Source organism: Oncorhynchus mykiss, chromosome 18, assembly GCF_057628025.1.
Source record: "Oncorhynchus mykiss isolate SJ-2025 chromosome 18, ASM5762802v1, whole genome shotgun sequence".
In the NCBI taxonomy this organism is placed as follows: domain Eukaryota; kingdom Metazoa; phylum Chordata; class Actinopteri; order Salmoniformes; family Salmonidae; genus Oncorhynchus; species Oncorhynchus mykiss.
Genome location: NC_143039.1, coordinates 21,405,712 through 21,411,711, shown reverse-complemented (window position 1 = coordinate 21,411,711; position 6,000 = coordinate 21,405,712).

The window sequence follows — 6,000 nt, the reverse complement described above, 5'->3', positions numbered from 1 at the left end:
ATAATTTTGCACGCCCAATTTTTCAGTTTTTGATTTGTTATAAAAGTTTGAAATATCCAATAAATGTTGTTCCACTTCATGATTGTGTCCCACTTGTTGTTGATTCTTCACAAAAAAATACAGTTTTATATCTTTATGTTTGAAGCCTGAAATGTGGCAAAAGGTCGCAAAGTTCAAGGGGGCCGAATACTTTTGCAAGGCACTGTAAATGGCTTTTGTTGGTGGGGAAATACCACCCTCATGGTAAATGGCTGTTGTTGTTGGGGAAATGCCACCCTCATGGTAAATGGCTGTTGTTGTTGGGGAAATGCCACCCTCATGGTAAATGGCTGTTGTTGTTGGGGAAATGCCACCCTCATGGTAAATGGCTGTTGTTGTTGGGGAAATGCCACCCTCATGGTAAATGGCTGTTGTTGTTGGGGAAATGCCACCCTCATGGTAAATGGCTGTTGTTTTTGGGGAAATGCCACCCTCATGGTAAATGGCTGTTGTTGTTGGGGAAATACCACCCTCATGGTAAATGGCTGTTGTTGTTGGGGAAATGCCACCCTCATGGTAAATGGCTGTTGTTGTTGGGGAAATGCCACCCTCATGGCAAATGGCTGTTGTTGTTGGGGAAATGCCACCCTCATGGTAAATGGCTGTTGTTGTTGGGGTAATGCCACCATCATGGTAAATGGCTGTTGTTGTTGGGGTAATGCCACCATCATGGTAAATGGCTGTTGTTGTTGGGGTAATGCCACCCTCATGGTAAATGGCTGTTGTTGTTGGGGAAATAGTAACTTGTACGTAAGTGAAGACATGGTTGGGAGGAAGAACAGCTGCTGACTCAGTTATGAAGTGTTGTTTCTACAATCTATTTGGGAATACCTGTTCTTTGTACATGGTTGGAAATACTTTTTGTGTCCTGCAGACAACCTTCCTTTCTTTTATTCTGGGCTCAACTGACTGTCTAGTTCTGGTCACCACTGTGGAGTATCTTACATTAGATGAGGTACTCTTTAAAAATGAGGACATGTGTAACTAATAATGTCCCTCATAGCCTGCCTCTATCTCTGCTTGTCGTCTGAGGAGAGGAGCGACCAGCAGCTGAACTCTTCTCACACGTGATGTATCTCCCAACGGCTGGGTCGTCTGGGTTGTCTGGGTCGTAGAGGACAGACGGGAACACACAGAGTCTTTCTGCCCCAAAGCCCGGTGTGAGGAGCCCAGCGCAGGGACTAGTGTTTGGTTCTGTTTCGTACAACGTCCCACACCGGAGGTTCAACCCCGCCGCCAGCCTGCCGTCCCAGAGAAAAACACAGAGCAGTAGACCAACTCAACACAAACCCACAAATGCCAGAGAGATTGATGGCAGGACAGCAAATTCAACCCGTGCCCAACTGCCAAAGCTAGTGTTAGCAAACAAGTGTTCCGACTGGTATTTCACACAGTAGTCCAACCCTCGATGGTAGTGTTACCATAGTTACCAGAGAAAGGATGAACCCTTTCTTCACGATGTCAACATTACAACCCCTCTCCTTAAGGAGAGTGGAGATTGAGGGCTTGAATACATTATTTACCTATTACAGTGAAGGAACAGGTCCTGTAATAGCCGACTAGCTTTATGGCAGAAAGTGATGTTTTGTTCTGCATCATTTGCTTTAATGACATCATACCAATTAAAGTGTAAAGACCCATCCTGTGATGATTGAGAGATCTGTTTGAACTAAATTACCCTTAAATATGTTCCATTTTTCGTAATGCTATTACAGACATAATATTAAACAGACACTCACTGTCATGGGGAGGGACGTTAACCACACATAATCCATTGGGAGATTTCAGTCAGCTGCCACACACACACACACACACAACACAACACAACACACATTATCCATTGGGAGATTTCAGTCAGCTGCCACACACACACACACACAACACAACACAACACACATCCATTGAGAGATTTCAGTCAGCTGCCACACACACACACACACACAACACAACACAACACAACACACATTATCCATTGGGAGATTTCAGTCAGCTGCCACACACACAACACAACACAACACACATTATCCATTGAGAGATTTCAGTCTGCTGCCACACACACACACACACACACACACAACACAACACAACACAACACACATTATCCATTGAGATATTTCAGTCTGCTGCCACACACACACACACACACACACACACACACACAACACAACACAACACAACACAACACACATTATCCATTGAGATATTTCAGTCTGCTGCCACACACACACACACACACACACACACACACACAACACAACACAACACAACACAACACACATTATCCATTGAGAGATTTCAGTCTGCTGCCACACACACACACACACAACACAACACAACACAACACAACACAACACAACACAACACAACACACATGATCCATTGAGAGATTTCAGTCTGCTGCCACACACACACACACACACACACACACACACACAACACAACACAACACAACACAACACACATTATCCATTGAGAGATTTCAGTCTGCTGCCACACACACACACACACAACACAACACAACACAACACAACACAACACAACACAACACAACACACATGATCCATTGAGAGATTTCAGTCTGCTGCCACACACACACACACACACACACACACACACACAACACAACACAACACAACACAACACACATTATCCATTGAGAGATTTCAGTCTGCTGCCACACACACACACACACAACACAACACAACACAACACAACACAACACAACACAACACAACACACATGATCCATTGAGAGATTTCAGTCTGCTGCCACACACACACTTGGGAATATCACTGTCTGGGTGGATTTTCTTTCTTCTCCAGAACTCAATACAGTGTTGTTCAAACCGCCCCATTAACAATTAGGATTGAGAACATTTTGACTAAACAGACGACACGTTATGCAGGCTGCAGGTGGTTCGGTGGGGGGACATTTATAAAGAGGGAATGATATTTTCCATGTTTGTGTGCCAAAACAAAACAGGGAACGAGGAAATGCCTCTGTAGCGAGTGCTTGATATATGAATGCGTGAATAATGAACCTGTGGTAGCAGGAAACCCACAGAGAGTTTATACATTTCTCAACTCCACCGCTCGTTGAGTAATTGACTTATTTTACTAATTATAGTCGTGGGCTTTAGAAGGATAGTCGTCTCAGTGGTATGGTACAGGCTCAGTCCCGGTGGCTGGGTTACCCACATCTAACTTGTGTGTGTCATTGTCACACACTGTTGTCCAGCTCAGGTCAGTAAGGTTAATATTCTCCAACATATGTATGTCTGGGATACAGTTTTAATGTATTCATCATGGGACAAACAGGGCATACTAACCCTGCTGGAGAGCTACTGGGCATGCAGGGTTGTGTTACGGCTCTAACATACGTCATTCAGGTTCAGATGGTGTGTTAGGGCAGGGATGGAACAAAAGCCTGCACTCCCTTTTCCTGAAACCACCTCAGCAGGGTTGGCGCTCCCTCATGTTTTGCTCTGTATTGGTGACTTCACCTGTCCTTGCACCCGAGCCAAAATAGAGACGTAATAACGAGGCAGAAAGACAGGTCATTGGTCTGTGTCGGAACAGTTTCAACTTTCCAGAGGTCATGACGTATCTGTGCTGGAAGACCAGTTGCATATCTGGGGACCGTCCTTTCTGGTTATAGTGATAAATAGGGCCGTTCCAACACCATCTGAAGGCTGATGTTCACATGATGAATCTGTCTCAATCTTGCACCTTTTTATCCATTACATTTCGTCCTTCTCAGAAGTGGTTCTTGAATCCTTAATTAGGTATCAAATGGCAATGAATTCCGACACGTTTTGACGACCTTATCAAAAGCTGTTCTGAAGGCCCATAAAAAACAGAGAGGAATATTTTCCAACCTAGCCTTCATTTGGCAGGGCGATGGAGTGGATGCTGTATTGAGATCTCTGGAAAAGGGGACCGTCTGCATTTTTCAGAGGAGCATGTGACTCCAGCTTTATGAAATGTTCTCACAGGCAAACGTGTCCAATCCTCGGCCAAACTCGACAGCTGTAATTCTACTAAATGGGAGTGAGTTCAGCAGTCAACCCGAACACAACTCGGCGGCGATATAACACCGCAGTAACAGAAACGATATTCAGAGTCGCACCCAGCTGCACTCTTGCGCCTCTCTCGTTCTCGCTTCTTAAACTTCAGCTGACTTCCTCTGACCATGGGAACCACAGAAGACAACCATCGATCATCTCTGTAGTCTGCGGCCATCGGCCAGAATCTGAGGTCACCTGACCAAGCAGAATTTGAATAATTGACCAATTGAATCTCATTCTTGTCTTCTCCTCTTTTTCTGTTTGACTTCGCTAACGCTGCTGCAGATCAGTGTCATGGTTTACAGCCAATGGGGACTTTTCAGTTAATGAAGTGAATGTTCTGTAACTAAGGTTGCAAAGCTAGTGGTAATTTACCAAAGTTACCAGAATCTTCTGTAATTTTGGTAGTCGATGGCAATTTATGGTAACTTTGGTCACTTACGTTTCATAGCTTTTAAAAAATGTATTCACATATTTTATTCATTTTTTAAATCTCTGTCCATATTGTCCTTGAGTTTCTAGTGGATAGACCACATGGTTCAAGAGAAAATAGCCTAATTAACATTGGCATTATTTTCAGTTAGCTCTACAGCTCTTCCACCTATTGACTTTTTTCACAGCTGCCACCAGTTTGGCATCAAAAAATGTACAACAAAGACATTGACATAGTAAAGAAAATGTATGTACATTTTTTTAGAAAATATATTTCATGCTGAAACCCTCAAATTAAACAACAATGGTATTAATTCGCTAAATTTATGGTTAATATTTCAGATAATGTTTTACAGCTTAGTCATTGTATTTTTTATTTAAAAATCATCTTATTTGATTATGTTATATATTTGACATGTGATAAGGCCACACGGAGGGCCAGAAAACACCTGTGATAATTGGAATTAGTCAAAAGACCCATCAGACGTCTTGTGCTAAATTACATTCAAATCCTTGAAAGTTACCAAAATTCTATTCGTATTCTGATAAACTTCTAAAGTAATATACAGTACCCTCCCTTGGCAACCCCTCTGTGACTGTATATCTCAGTCAGGGCTGGGACTGTCTGTGAAAATGTAATGATGTAAATTTAACATAACATTTTTATCTAGAACTCTCCCAATGAGACACATGGTGTATGCAGTGTTTGTGAGTGACGCAATGAACACATCTCTGCTCTGCATTAGTGTTCTGTGAAAATCGAGTGTTCTTGAACGTCCTCTCTGTTGAACCTCTGTTACGTCATAGCTGCTCTGTGACTCCTTAGAATAGCAGCAGAAACCTCGATGAACCCTACAACGTACAGCCCTACAATATACTTCTTTGATATCTCAGCACTGACAGCCACACTGATGAATACATGTAGCTATTTATAATATGTACAATATTCAAGAATGATGACATGGAATGTAAATGTAATTGTTCAAGTTTGGTTTCGAGAAAGATCATGCATTGTATTAGACTAGCTACAGAACATGACTAACATGTTTAATGAACATGATTAATGAATGGTCCCATGTTGGGACAAATGGCCATGTCATCTCTCATCTCTCTGTCTGTGGTTGAGTGTTTAGTGCTGTGGCTGTGAATGTCTGTGTGTAACCTGGGTTGACCAGAGTGACTGCTGTGCTCGGCAGCTGCAGGGTTCAACCAGGCTCCTTGCATTAGAATGATCTGCCCCGGACCAGGGCCCAGCTGCCGGTCACGTTTGAGCTGTCGATCCAACACATTCATATTGAAACATTGCCCGTGTCTCTAACAGACAGCCTGTCAGCACCAGAGAACATGAGCTATGTGGGTAACACAAGTCCAACGCAGCAGCAGTCTCTCTCTCTCTGTCTGTCTGTCTGTCTGTCTGTCTGTCTGTCTGTCTGTCTTTGTCTGTCTGTCTCTCTGTCTGTAAG